At 57.3% G+C, this 14,653-nt stretch overlaps 5 non-coding genes across 5 annotated transcripts; 2 read left to right on the forward strand and 3 right to left on the reverse strand.

The window, feature by feature from the left end:
- Positions 1-6,071: 6,071 nt before the first annotated feature.
- TRNAE-CUC (transfer RNA glutamic acid (anticodon CUC)) lies at positions 6,072-6,143 on the reverse strand. Its single transcript has one exon. It is a non-coding gene; the product is annotated as a tRNA-Glu (tRNA).
- A 296-nt stretch (positions 6,144-6,439) lies between these two features.
- TRNAG-UCC (transfer RNA glycine (anticodon UCC)) lies at positions 6,440-6,511 on the reverse strand. The gene has a single exon. It is a non-coding gene; the product is annotated as a tRNA-Gly (tRNA).
- Positions 6,512-7,229: 718 nt separating this feature from the next.
- On the reverse strand, positions 7,230-7,301 carry TRNAD-GUC (transfer RNA aspartic acid (anticodon GUC)). The gene has a single exon. It is a non-coding gene; the product is annotated as a tRNA-Asp (tRNA).
- Positions 7,302-7,845: 544 nt separating this feature from the next.
- On the forward strand, positions 7,846-7,928 carry TRNAL-CAG (transfer RNA leucine (anticodon CAG)). The gene has a single exon. It is a non-coding gene; the product is annotated as a tRNA-Leu (tRNA).
- A 1,461-nt stretch (positions 7,929-9,389) lies between these two features.
- TRNAG-GCC (transfer RNA glycine (anticodon GCC)) lies at positions 9,390-9,460 on the forward strand. Its single transcript has one exon. It is a non-coding gene; the product is annotated as a tRNA-Gly (tRNA).
- The last annotated feature ends 5,193 nt before the right edge of the window (positions 9,461-14,653 follow it).

Genomic DNA, 14,653 nt, shown 5'->3' on the forward strand with positions numbered 1-14,653 from the left:
CCAGGGGACGATGGGCTCTGCTTTGCTCGAAGTAATATGTGCCTGACATGGAGCACGCAAGTTGTCTTTTTGAGGGTGGATGCCCTTGTGGTCTGGTCCATCCCATAACTCCCTTATCCTTCAAGGGAACTTTCAAGTGGCAGACACCCTAGTGTCTCTTAAGTGTCTGACCCGTGCCTGCACAATATTGATTGCCCTAGTCATCATTTGGAAAGAAGTCAAAAAGTGAGACCCTCACCCATTTGGGTGGTAGCTACTGGGGCACAGTCAGCAGTGGGGCCTTGGCAACAGACCAGAGAGTGACCCTGGCCAGAGTTCCTCAGTTGCTGCCACAGGCTCTTGCCTGCTTGCAGAGGGCTCCTCTGAGAAAGAACAGGTGAGGGAAGAGACCCCAAATCCCCATATAGGCCACCAAAATAGCATGGTCTGTGCATGGGTTGGAAAAGAATTTCCAAACATAAGGCAGAATGAGAGGAGAATAAAGTTTATTACAGTGGGAGACACTGTTAGAACTGCAAGGGAAATCTGAACCTTTTGCAGGCTAGTAGCCAATTTTTATAGCCTAAGACAGAGAAAATTCCTATTGGAATGGTGGCATTAGGTAACTGGTTAGGGTGCTATGGGCTTCCCCAGTGGATTAGTAGTAAAAAGAATCTGCCTGCAATGCAGACCTAGGTTTGACCTCTGAGTCAGGAAGATCCCCTGGAGGAGGGAACAGCAACTGACTCCAGTATTCTCCATTCTGGAGAATCCTATGAACAGAGGAGCCTTTCAGGCTGCAGTCCACAGGGTTGCAAAGACTCAGACACAGCTGAAGTGACTGAGCATGCATGCACGCAGGATGCTGTAGGATGGGTAACAGGGTGGGTATTTTACCTAATACGGAGTCAGGAAACTGACTGGTTTAGATCCGAAGGCTCGTGGCAACAGTTCCTATGGGGCTTGGTCAATTCCAGAGATTTTTGTCCTGTGACCTTGGTTCAGGGCTCCACAACTATGACTTTGGTATAGGGCTCCACAGAAGTGATTGAGTGGTCCACAAATAGGAACTTGGAGAAAGACTATTTTAGAGAAAAGATGGAAGTAAAGCAAGGAAATTATTTGATTGGCTATAGCTTAAGTATTATTTTAAAAAAGCCTAGTGATAGCTTATGGTGAACAAGGTCAGATTTACGACCTCAAAAAGAGAGAATTTAGCTTCGGGACCAAAGATGCAGCTTTGGTTACTCAGAATTTCATGCAGCAAAAAATTTATGATGGTGAAAAGGGGATAGAGAAAGCTTCTGACATAGGCATCAGAAGAGGGCAGACAGTGCCCTTGCCCTTTTTCAATTGGTTACTAGCAATAGATCAAAAGGATGTCTCATGTTTGTAAAGGTCTTAACAGACCCACTCCCACAACATACATCTTAAGATAACAGGATTAGTCAGGAGGTTTCTGTGAAGGAGAAACATATCCTCAAGCAAGATACATTGTTGTTACATAACCATTAGTACAGAGCTTAAGGGAAAACATACCTTGAGTAAGATGTTTTGTTGTGTAATCACTAGCTCTGGGCTTAAACAAAGTTAGTTCAAGGCAAAATAGATTGTTGTCATAACAACTCAGAGCTTAAGAAAAAAAAACATCTTATGTGACTAAGATGAAGGAATGTAGAGAAAAAAAAGTCTGTCCCTTCCTCCTCCCTGAGGGCCCTGGTTTCCTTATTGACCTACCTAAGAATTAGCTCTCTGACCTCAGTGTCTCTTTGTTTCTGGTTGAAAAGGGAAGCAGAATATACCACCCCAAAATATGCGTCACTGTCATAAGGATTGTCTTGAGCTGCTTATTTTTTAAAAATATAAAAATAAACTAGAAAAGCTCTGAAAACTAAGCAGAACTTTCTGTGCATAAGGGAAACTTACATTTAGAAGGGAAATCCCCATTGGCACAGATATATCACTATGTATACCAGGAAGAGAAGAATCACCCTAAATCATAAGAAATTATTATCTCTGGGGAAGGCACAGACTAAAACCTGCATAACAATCTTACCCTTTAATGCACTTTTCCTAACAATTTGCCATAATTCACTCCCCCACTTCCAAAATCTTTCTTCTGTCTTTAGCAGAATATAGTATTTAAGATAATGACTTGAGCCATTTCAGCGAGCCATGCAGCTTTCCTGGGAGTCTCTCATATATACAGGAGGTGTGCTGTTCTTGTTGCTGTCCAGTCGCCCAGTCGAGTCTGACTGTTTGAGACCCCGCACACTGCAGCGCATCAAGCCTCCCTGTCCCTCACCATCTCCCTGAGTTTGAGAAGCCCATGAACTGCAACTAGAATTACCCCCACTCACCCCAACTAGAGAAAGCCCACATACAGCAATGAAGATCCAGTACAACCAAAAATAAATTCTAAAAAAAAAAAAAAAAAAAATGATGGGGGAAAACAAACAACTTTAATAATACACATAACCTCCTATATAAAGTTAATGTTGGCTGCACTGGGTCTTCACCACTGTGTGTTGGCTTTCCCTAGTTGTGGTTAGCAGGGGCTACTCTCTAGTTGTGGTGCACCTGCTTCTCATTGGCATGGCTCCTCCTGAAGCAGAGCAGAAGCTCCAGAGTGCACAGCCTTCAGTAATGTCAATGCATGGGCTCAGTAGTTGTGGCATCCAAGCTTAGTTGACCCAAAGCATGTAGCATCTTCCTGGACCAGGGATTGAACCTGTGTCCCCTGCATTGGCAGGCATGTTCTTGACAAACCGACCACCAGAGAAGTCCTCCATTAATGCTTTACTATAGGGCAGACTGAGGAGGGTCATCTCAGCCAAGACCCTAGAAGAATAGAGGGAAAACTATTTTTCCTTCTGTATAAAACAAAAACATATCTCTCTTTCCCATCACAGCTGAGAAAAGACTAAAGAAAGAACAAATTACAAGATGTTTCTAAAAGAAAACTGAAATGAACAAGACCCTGTGGGGTCCCCTGGGGTGCAGATATTTTTCTGCTTCCCTTTCTTGTTTTCAGAAAAAAAGGCGTCAGCCTCCTACACATTCACTGATTTCCAAAGAGCAAATTGAAACACTTCCTAATCAGGGAAGTGAGGGAATGCAGAAACAAAGGAGAAGCAGTCAAGAAGTCAAGTCAAGGCATCTACTGAGCAAGGTCCTGCTTCCTCCTGAAGGATTATACATAACAATACCTTTCAGTTCTGTAGAAACTAAGGTCCTCACTCAGGTAAAGGATGGTAACTTCAGATTGAACCCTTGATTTCTGGAATACCACCCTGTTTCCTCACCATCATGCAATTAGAAGTCACACCCTGCAGCCCTCACTCTAAATTTTGCCCATAAAAATTCTCCCACAAAACTATCAGAGAGTTCCTCTTTTTCTGAGCACAAGCCACTCAATCTCCTTGCTTGGCCTTGCAATAAAATTTTCTCTGCTCCAAACTCTGATGTTTCCATTTGTTTGGCCTTACTGTTAGGCACACAGAGTTGAGTTTGGTGAGCCAGTCAGGAGTCTGTGTCCATGGCAGGCTGACTCCAGCCAGGTGCAGCCTCTTGAGCCTCTAGCAGCTGCTGGAGCTCATTTTGCTCTGGGGAAGATACAGGGACTCTTCCTGACAGGCCCCAGCCACCCCATCATGAGGCTTTTTGGAGCCAAGAAACGTCCTGAGCTACAATCCACATTCTGCATCACTTGGGGGTGATTTGTTCCAGTTTGTGCAGGCTGAAATTTTCTCTCTCTATTCTATCCAGGCTCATTACCTTGCAGGAACTTAGCCACTTTGGGCTCATTGTGAGCCAATCTGGGCTTCAGGCAGGAGGCATATTCTCCCACCGCCACCCACCACCATCCCACCCCCAGGTAAAGCATTCAGAGATTCATTCTCAATTGACAGAAACTCCAAGGCAAGAATAGCAGAGCAATTAAGGCAAGGAGACTGAGCCCTGCTCAGACCACATGTTTCTCATTCCCAAAGTCAGGAGACCTCCTTGACCACACAAGTGCAGAGTTTCCTTGGAGGTCAAAGGGGAGTGATGCTAATTAAAGCCAGGCTACTCAGATGCCTCTTTGGTAAACTCCATCTTGGCCAAGAAATGCTTATACACATATGGGAGGAACCTGAGATATACCAAATACAGACTATGAACCAGGCATATCAAAATGACTGGCCAAAAGAAACATGGAAGATATACCCCATAAAAATAATTCAAACTACCATAAGGATGCTACTCAGCAACTCTCTCCCTGAGCCTGCCTGTGTATCTATCCACATGTACTGTATACTCTTTTTCCTCCTAACATACTTTACTTGCTTCACTAATTTCCATCTTTGTGGAAATTCTTTTCTGCAAAGCCAAAGGGCCAGGGCCCTTGTCACTGACCACTGGTCTAGTGCCTAGGATCTGCTACTTTCACTGCTATGACTCAGCTCAGTCTTTGGCTGGAAGCCCAAGCCTTGCTCCAAGACATTGCAGGCTGAGGGCACCCAAGAGCAGGCTCATTGCAAGCCACTCTGGATCTTTCTTTCAAGAGCTGGGCCAATCTGTTTGGAGACTTCCATCTGGGAGTGGGAGTAAAACTTTGGACTATACCTCTTCTGATCTTCTGTCTGTGTGACCAAACCTTGTCAGTTGTTGGTGTTTTTGTGTGTGTATTGTATTGGGAAGAGCCTCTCTGGATTGTGCAGGATGGGAAAATTCTACCTGCACCATCTGGGCTCACTTCCCTTTCACGGACTGAACCATTCAGGACTGATTATGAGACACTCTAGATTCATTCTCTTTCAGGAGCCAGGTCAATCTGGAAGTCTCCATCTGCCACTGGAAGTGGAATTTCGGGACTACAACTTGTCTGATCTTTTGTTGGTGGAAACATATTTGTTGTTGTTAAGTAGGTCTATGTGTATCAGTACTAGGATTGGCTGGTTGAGACATCTATCGCCTTTGAGCCCCAACAAGGGTGTTTTCCTTTATTGCATTGGCTTTGAATATAGTTGAACATTGCTTGGAAATTTCCCTTTTGAGGCCTAGGGAACTGCAACCCTAAGAGACTGTTCTACATTGCATTGGTTTGATATTTGGCCATGAATAAATAAGTATGGGTGAACAGAGCTCTTTCATTTTATAGTTCCCGTAGGGTATTTATGCTCCCAAGAATGAAATCAATCAGTATTTCTCTTACTATGCCTTTGAAATGAGATCACCTATCTAGTTTAAAGGAACTTTAATCATAACCTAACTTAAATATTATTGATCACAGCAGTCGGTGTTGTGGTTTATTAAACATACGTTCTACATCTATTTTCACGGTTGATGAGTGTAGTGCATTAAAGAGTCAAAATGGGAGCACCTATGCTTCAGCGTCCAAAGTAAAAGGAGGTAGTAGTCACTGTGGAGGTGATATCAGACACATTCATGTATTGCTGACAAATTCAATTTTGTTAACTGTATAAGATTTAAGAACAACACCAGCAACCTCATCAATTACCAGCAACTATCCAACTGTCTGAGTCATTAACACACCCCGAAAATCACACTAATTTGAATAACGAGGATTAGGGAAGTTGTGACATCAGGGGGAAAACACCAAAATGAGTGGGAGTATCATGCAATCAAATTAAGACTTCAAAAGAAGTTCAAAAGCTCCTGGAAAACTCTAATCTCTATTCATCTTTTGTCCCTCAGCAGAAATGGATTTCTAACTGCACAACCAAAGCCCACACCACTACCCACACACAACCACAAATTGTCCTACCAAACCAACCTCCTCCCCAGCACCACTGCCAGCAGGAGAACCAGCACAAGCCCAGGAGCATCGCCGCCGCCCCTCAGGAGGGAGGGGGCGGGGGCTGGGGCTGGGAGGCCTCAGGCGGGTCGTGGTGGAAGCGGCGCGAGGTGGCCACTGCGGCCAAAAGGTTTGCCCCGGGGGACGGCGGGGGTGGCCTGAATCGCGCTTGGGCTGGAGCTGCAGGGTCCCGGGGCCTCTGTCGCAGCGCTGAGCAAGCGTAGGCTAAAAGGGTGGTGGGGTCGCCGGCGAGGAGATCGGCAGGTGGCGGGCGGAGGGGAAGAAGAAAGGCTTCCCTGACCGGGAATCGAACCCGGGCCGCGGCGGTGAGAGCGCCGAATCCTAACCACTAGACCACCAGGGAGCGTCGGGGTTCGGCCCTCGCCTGCTCCTGCCGAGCCCAGCCCCTCCGGGCCGCGCCACCGTGGTGCCCACACCCGGCCTTTGCAAGGCAAGTCCAGCCGCCCGCCGGCCCTGTCAGTCCGCCTGCCCTGGCGGGCCGTCTTGCTCTCAGCAGCCTCAAAACACTGCGCGCGCCACCGGCTTCTCGCACACACGCCCAAAGCCGCGCGCCAGCTGCCTGGCTCCCTGCTCCCAGCTCTCTCTGCCCCGAACGCCCCTGCCGGGAGGGCGGCGGACCTCAGCAAAAGGTCGGCCCGCTGCGTTGGCCGGGAATCGAACCCGGGTCAACTGCTTGGAAGGCAGCTATGCTCACCACTATACCACCAACGCTGCTCAGCCCGGGCCGCCGCCAGACGCCGGCCCCGGGCTCGCCCCAGCACACTCTCGCCGCCGCCGCCGCCGCATCCCTGCCCCGACGCCCCGTCAGCGGGAGGCTCTGCGCCGCCGCCGGCGCCACCAGCAGCCCACCAGCAAGCCCATCCGCGCCAGCTCTACGCAGCGGCCGGGGTCCACCGGCCCCACCGCCCCGGGGCGGCGCTCCCGCGGCCTTGCGGTCCCCCGGCCGTTCGCTCCCCGCCGCGGCCCGCGAACGCCTCCGCCCTCACCGCCGGGGGGCAACGCGGGGCACGCGGCTTCCAGCAGCCAGCTGGCCAAAGCCCTTCTCCACCGTGCGCTGGGCGAGGCCACTTCCCACGACGACAGGGGGACACGGGAGCCAGCCGCCTGCAGGCGTCACGGCGCTGTGCCGCGCCGCGCCGCGGGGGCGTCGCGAGCCTAGGAGCCCACTGAGGCAGCCCCTGTGGGCGGGCGGGCCGCAAGATCCGGCTATGGTCGGGCAAGGCCGTGGGGTGGCCAAGGAGGCCGTCGCTCCGCCGTGGCGACCGAGCGCCCGGCGACGACAGAGGGCTCAGGCTGGAGGGCTGCACCGGTAGAGGGTGTCGGCGGTGGCCAGGCGCCTGGTCCAAAGGCGGACGGAGGAGACGAAGGGCCCTTGGGGGCCAGGCGGCAGGACAGAGCGCCACCGCGGCCACCAAAAAGGCTGTGTTGCCTCCCCGTCGGGGAATCGAACCCCGGTCTCCCGCGTGACAGGCGGGGATACTCACCACTATACTAACGAGGACGGCGGCGACCGCCCTGCCGCCCGGCCCCTCTCGGGCTCTCGGGCTGCCTGCCCACGCCTCCCCGTGCCCACCACGGGCCCCGACCCGACCGCCCACCAAACCAACCGCCTCAGTCACAGAGGCGGCCCGCGACCCCGACACGGACCCGGACCCCCCGGGGCACTGGACACTCCTCGTGCGCGCCGCCTCTTGCCTCCAACGCGGCCATTCCGCCGGGAGAAGGGGGTCCGAGAAGGCAAGCGAGGCTGCGAGGACACGGTGGGCGCGCGCCGGCCCGCGTCTGGCGAGGAGGGGCGCGGGTGAGGAGGGGACGGCCCGCCAAGGGCCGGGCTGGGTCCGGGGCGCGACCGGCGGCGCAGCCGGGCGCCTCGGCCGGCCCCGTCGCTCACCCACACCAGACGGCCGCCTGCCTGCCTGCCTGCCTGCCTGCCTGCATGCCTGCCTGCCTGGCGCGGCGCACCGCGCGGCCCGCCACGGGCGCCGGGGCTCGCGCCGCGTCGGGTCTCAGCCAGGCGAGCGGCCACGCGCCCGCCCAGGCCCGCCGTCAGGATGGCCGAGCGGTCTAAGGCGCTGCGTTCAGGTCGCAGTCTCCCCTGGAGGCGTGGGTTCGAATCCCACTCCTGACAAGCCAGCCTTTTGGCCCGCCGGACAAACGCACCCGTCCTCCCCGCGCCACAGCCTTTCTCCACACACGCCCGCGCCCCCCCCCCCCCCCCCGCCACCTGCACCCCACAACCAGGAACCTTCAGTCCTTCTCATCGCATCTTTCCTCCTCAGCTGGCTGCGGCTGCAGCTGCTGCTTTTCCGGCCTCCCCGCCTGCGCCTCGCGCACCCTCGCCCACCCTCCCACTCGCAAGGCCCCACCCCGCCCCGCCCCGCCCCCGTCGGCGCCGACGCGCGCGGCCCCGCGGCGGGTGGCAAGCCCTCCTCGCTTCGCGGGCGCTGCGACTTCTGCCTGCTGAACGGCCAACTCGCTCTCGCAGCCTTGCTTCCACGTCCGCCCCCGGCCGCTCTCCCTCCGGCCGGCACCCTGTCGTCCGCGCCCGCGCCGCCGGCCCGCCTGCGCCACCCAGCCACACCCAGGCGGCCGAGCCCCCGCGCCTTGCCCGCCAGGGGGCTGCTGCGTGCCCTCCACGCTTCTCCGCCTTGCGGCCTCGGCCGGGCCACACCTGCCTGCCTCCCGCCCGGGACGCGCGCCACGCATCCTTGCTGCGGGCCGGCGAACACCGGCCTTCCGTGCACGAACCCGTCCCGGGAAGGGCGCTCGGCTGGCGTGGGAGCGGAAGCCCTGCGTGCCCGTCCAGCCCACCCACAGGCGCCCAGCCCGCGCGCCCCGGCCCTCGGCGCCACCGCGCCCGTTCCCGGGGGGGGAAGCCGCCGCCCGGGCCGGAGCCAAGCCCGGCCTGGCGTGCTCCCTGCCTCAGCCGGCAGTCCCCGAGCCAGGAGCCGCTCTGCCCAAGGGCCCCTCCTCACCACCACCACCACCCACCCTGTCAGAGCGGAGCGCCGGTGAGCGCCGTCGGCCAGAGCGCAGGAGCCAGGCTCACACGCCTTTGGGTCCTCGGGCCTGAGCGCCGCTCGGGGCGGCGGCGGGGGCGCCCCGGGGAGTCGCGCTCCCGCGCTCGCGAGCATCCAGCACAGGCCGAGCCCGGGGTCCCGGCCCCCGCCCGCAATGGCACGCTCCATCCCGCCCCTGCCGGAAAGCCAGCCCGCCAGAGGGGTTTTGGGTCGGGACCCGGCAGGTCGCTGAGAGGAACGTCGGCGCGCGGCCGCGGCGACCACGCAGCGCCTGCCTGCGCCTGGGGTTCCGGCGCCGGGCAGACGGCGTCGGCTCCTGGCCCCCTCGGGCGACACCGACAGCGTCGCGGCGGCCGTGGTCGGCGCAGAAGGCGCGGGACCGGCCGAGTGGGCCGGCGGCCCGCCGCCCCGGGGTCCTGCACGTGCCCGGACCCTGGCTTTGAGGTCGGCCGCCCGTGGTCTCCTGCTCCGATGGAGCAGACAGATGCCCACTGGGCGAGCGGTGAGCAGTGACGGGCGGGTGTTGGCCAGCGCCTCTGGGGCGGCGTCGGGCGGCGGCGGCCACCGGTGCATGGGTGGTTCAGTGGTAGAATTCTCGCCTGCCACGCGGGAGGCCCGGGTTCGATTCCCGGCCCATGCAACCCCAGCGTCCCCTTTTGGTCCCGCACTGCAGTCCCAGAGCCGAGCTAGGTCTGCCCGCTCCAAGGCGCTCAAGGGAGCGCTCCTGCAACCGCTGGCTGCTACCTGCCGCCCGCTGCCTCTCCCACGCAGCTGCCCACGACCCCTCCCGCCCCCACACACGGCCCTGCTGCCAAGCCGCTGTGGCCCCAAGCCCTGCGGGCTCAGCCCCCCCCGTGTGCCCAGACACCTCCCTTGTGGTTGCTGGCTTCGTCACCCGGACCCAGCCGGTGGCTCACGGATTGCGCTGGAAGGCACACCCCACCTCTGGCAGCCGCCGGCCCCACCTCTTCACCTTTCCCAACGTCTGTCTCCAAGCTCCCTGGCTCACTCTCCCCACACTCCGAGAATCAATCACCCTCCGTTTGCACAGCCAGGAGCAAGGAAGTTGCCACATCTGGCAAGGATACCTCCCTTTTCCCTGGAGTGTCCCTGGAGCATCATCTAGCAGGAGGAGTTCCTGCAGAAGTCCACACGCTCCCGGCCCTGGGCCCAGATCGGTTTCCAACCGCAACGCCCTCACCACCTCACACACCACCCCCTCCCCTGGAACCCTCTTGCCCGCCTCACCTCAGCATCAGCCCTGCTCCGCCAGTAACACCACCTCAGCCTGCACCCTCACCATCCCCCTTCTCCCCCAAACGCACCCATTCCACCCACCCCTGCTCCCCACCTCCCCCATCTCCACTCCACACCCCCCCGCCCGCGCGCAAACACACACACACACACACACACACACACACACACACACACACACACACACAAGCCCGGTTCCTCCTCCATGAGCCATCCCAAATCCTACTCTTGTCAAGGAACCCGCCTCTGCCTTTGTCCCACTGGCCCGTCTCCCCCCAACCCCGACCCCAACCCTTGGCCTGTTCCTTTTTCTGCTTCTTCCAACGCCAGTAGAACTGATTTACTTTCCTGGGTTAGTCTCAGGTGCACGGCACAGTGATTCAGTCCCCTGTTCTTTTCCAGGTGATTTTCCAGTGTGGGTTAAGGCGAGATACAAATACAGATCTCATGCTACAGAGGAAAGCTTTGTTGCTCATCTCCTGTAGGTATACTAGTTCCTCTCTCTTGATCCGACTCCAACTTCGTCCGTCCGCTGCCTTTCCCCTTGGGTAGCCCTATGGACGTTTTCTATGTCTGAAGGTCGTTTTCCCCTTTGCACATAGATTCATTTGCATTCGTTGGCAGAGTCCACAGAGCTTTGTCCCTCTCCACCCGACTCACTTCACTCAGTGGACCCTTCTGTGGGTCTGTCCAGCGTCGCGGCCCGTGGCGATGGCCGCTCCTTCTTGACGGCTGCGTCATATTCCACGGTACACATATACCTCTTCTTCTCGTGCCGCCGGGCACTTGGGCGTTCCCCATGTCTCGGCTCTGGCACAGAGGGCTGCGATGACCCTGGGGGATGCCTGCATCTCTTCCCATCAGGGGTGATGTCTTTTCCCGATGGGTACCCGGGATTGGGTTTGCTGGATCACAGCGTAAGCTCTTCTTTTTCCTATTGCTGGACGGATCCTCGACGGATTGACTTCCAGGGAGCAGTAGATGTTGTTCTGGAAGTGTAGCTGGTCTACACCGTGGTGTCCGTTTCCACTGGACAGCGTCGTGATTCCGTCCTGTGTGTGTAGGATGATGTTTTCAGATCGCTTTCCATTACAGGGGGTGACAGGAGATTGCATCCTATTCCCTGTGGTAGCCTGTGTGTCTTTGCTGGTCGTCTCCTTTCTACTCAGCACCAGTACGGTATGTCCGTTGAGCCCGGCTCTTCATTCATCCCTCCGTCCCTGACTTTGCCCTTGGGAAGCCCGAAGCTGCTTTCCTGTGTCTCGGGGGCTGTCGCTGCTTGGCACAGGGATGAATGTGTACCACACTTTCGATTCCACCCATCTGTGACCTTGTCTGTTTGACTCCCCTCACCAAGGGTCATATTCTGCAGCTCCGGCTGCTGTTGCTGCCAGTGACACTATGTGACTCTTGTGGACGGCTCAGTGACATCGTGTCCTCTCCCTTTCTCTGACAGCGCGTCTCCGTGGGTGAGCCGCTGGGGATGGGCACTAGGGGTTTCTCCCCGTCTTGGCTACGGCAAACGGTGCTGCTACGACCGTGGGGTTTGCATGTGCCTTTCTGAATGAAGAGTTGAGCCTTTGACGGATACGGACCCCGCTCGCCTGTCTCCCGCTTACTTAGTTACCTATGTATTCCGTGTCCTTTTGAAAGCTCACTCCAAAGTCATAGTAGCGGTTGTTGTGCGAGTAGAGTGGATTTCCAACATTGTGCTCCTTTCCGATGGACTGCAACGTGATTCTGTTTCCCAGGTACAGATTTCAGATTTCATGTATGTTTTCAGACTCTTTTCCGCTTGAGGTTATTACAGGGTACTGACTCTTATTGCCTGTGTTGAACTGGATAACCTTGGTGCGTCTCCCATTATAGGCGGTCCTGCGTATCTGTTCGTTGCAGCTCCAGAGTCATCCCTCCACCGCTGCCCTTCCGCCTGCGTTACACTAAGGCGGTTTTCTGCGTGAGCCGGTCTCTCTTCGGCAAATAGGTTCGTTTTGTATTCTTTTACACGTTCCACATGCTTCTGTCCAACTCGGTCTGACATTCTTCACCAAGTCTAAGAGTCTCTAGGTCCATCATTGCTTGTGACAAATGGCAATCCTTTCCTTTTCTCTTTAGGACCGAGTGATCGTTCCTTGGGACATCTATGCCACGTCTTCTTGGGCCCGCCGTTCGAGGATGGGCACTGGGGTTTCTTCCGTGTCGTGGCTATGGCAAGTAGTGCTGCAGTGTGCAGGGCGAGTACGGACCTTTAGACCTCTCCGAGGTTAGTTCTCTGCGGGTGTGTACCCAGGACGGGGTGTGCTCGGTCAGATGGGAGCTCTCTTTGGTCCTCATGAAACCCCAGGCATCCCCGCTGCCAACCACCACCCACCATCCCACCCTGATCCCCCAGCAATGGCACACCCGAGACTGGACATCTGGTCCTGATGAGTGGGGACTTGGGTCTCTGGGGCGGGACGGTGGGCCCACCCTGTTCCGACCGGGTCTGGCCCCCGTCTGGCGCTCCGTTTCTGTGGCTCGCTTGCCAGCGTGCTAGCCAGCGCCCGGAGCCCCAGCCCACCGCCGAGCCTGAGCAACCTGCGGCACCGCGCGCCAGGGTGGCACGCACGCTCACCCGCCAGCCCGCCCACACGGCGTGCTCTCCCACCACCTCCCTCACGCCACAGCCCCCTCAGGGTCACCGCCTGCCCTCTGCCTCTCCCGCCAGGCCCCAGGCTCGGGCCCCATCTACCCTCCACCGTCCCCCTGCAGCCCCGGGCCATCTCTCACACACCCTCCCCTGCCCTGGCGTTCACCAGTGCGGGCCTGCCTCCAGCTCCGCAGACCCACCCCTGCCACCTGCCCACCCCGACCGCAGACCTGTCCCAGCCTCACACGGGTGCCTGGCACGGCGTCGCCACCGCCTCCATGCTTCTGCAGAGGCCCTGCTCGAGTGGCCGGCCCATCTCTCGGCCAGGTCCCCGCGAGTCCCATGCCTCCCCTTCCCGCCGGCCCTCCACGCAGACGCCACGCCCAAGCACCCCTGGGCCTGCCTCCCCGCACCCGGCTCGCTGCCGCCCCCTCTCCCTGCGATGGCTCTGCCCCGGTCCCTGATCCTCGTGGGGGCACCCACCAGCCATGGCCCCAGGCAGCTTCGTCCCGCACTCTCACCCACGCACGCTGACGCCCACGGCCCCGGCAGGGGCGTCGAGGAAACCTCCTGCGGCGATGGCTAGCACGCGTCAGGCCACAGGTTCTCCTTTGGCCCAGGGGACTCAGCTTTGTCCCGTCGCCCCCGAGCGTGCCGCCCTCGCCGCACGATTGGTGCCCTTCGTCGGCCGTCCACTCCCCTACCCCCCCACTCCCCAAAGGACACAGTCCTTCAACAGTCGTGAAACCCTTTGGGGTTATAGACGGGCTGAAGCTTGGGCTAAGAGGAGATTGTGGGTGGCGACGACCCCCGGCGAGAGTTCCTGGGGACGTCGATGACAGTCTGTGGAGAGGGATGGAGTTGATCCTGGACAGACAGATTGGAGAGAATGGCAAAGTAGGAGATGTCATATCTAGGGCAGGGGTGCGTGGAACAGGGCGCTCTGTGTGTGTGTGTGTGTGTGTGTGTGTGTGTGTGTGCAGCCAGGTGCCCACCTTTGGTTCGTTGTCGGGGAGGGACATCTGGTAAACCTTGCCTCACTCCGGGAGGATTGAGAGCTGTGGTCAGGCAAGGGAAACACCATGTTGGTCGGCTTGTCCACCCTGGCCGGCATCACTGCCTGGGGCGCATCTGCCACCTCCCAGCTGGTTGGCTGGGTTTTCCCGGCCGGCCCGCCCCGCCGGGACCTGCGTGCTCCCTCACTTCCCCTGCGCGGTGCTGTGACTCGCAGCACGGGCCCACATTCGTCTTCACCCCTTTGCCTCGGGGAGAGCGAAGAAGAACTCAAGAGCCTCTTGATGAAAGTGAAAGAGGAAAATGACAAAGTTGGCTTCCAACTCAACATTCAGAAAACTAAGCTCGTGGCATCCGGTCCCATCACTTCATGGCAAACAGATGGGGAAACAATGGAAACCGGGCGAGACTTCACTGAGGTGGGGGGGGGGCTCCCCCAAATCACTGCAGATGGTGGCCGCGGCCATGAAATTAAAAGACGTCCGCCTCTTGGGAGAAAAGCTCTGACCAAGCTAGACAGCATGTCGAAAAGCAGAGACATGACTCTGCCACGAGGGTCCATCTCGTGAAAGCCACGGTCTGTCCAGCAGTCACGGACAGATGTGAGAGTTGCAGCATAAAGAAAGCTGAGCGCTGAAGAAGCGATGCTTTTGAACTGCGCTGTTGGAGAAGACTCTTGAGGGTCCCTTGGATTGCCAGGAGATCCAACCAGTCAATCCTAGAGGAAATCAGTCCTGAATATTCATTGGAAGCCCTGAGGCTGAAGCTGACACTTAAGTCAGTCCTCTGGCCACCTGACGCAAAGGACTGACTCCCTGGAAAAGACCTCGACGGAAGGCAGGAGGAGACGGGGACGACACGACACGCCAGAAGGTGAGATGGTTGGTCGGCATCGCCGACTCGCTGGACCTGAGTTTGAGCAAGCTGCGGGAGTTG

Source organism: Dama dama, chromosome 20 (assembly GCF_033118175.1).
Source record: "Dama dama isolate Ldn47 chromosome 20, ASM3311817v1, whole genome shotgun sequence".
NCBI classification, from domain to species: Eukaryota; Metazoa; Chordata; class Mammalia; order Artiodactyla; family Cervidae; genus Dama; species Dama dama.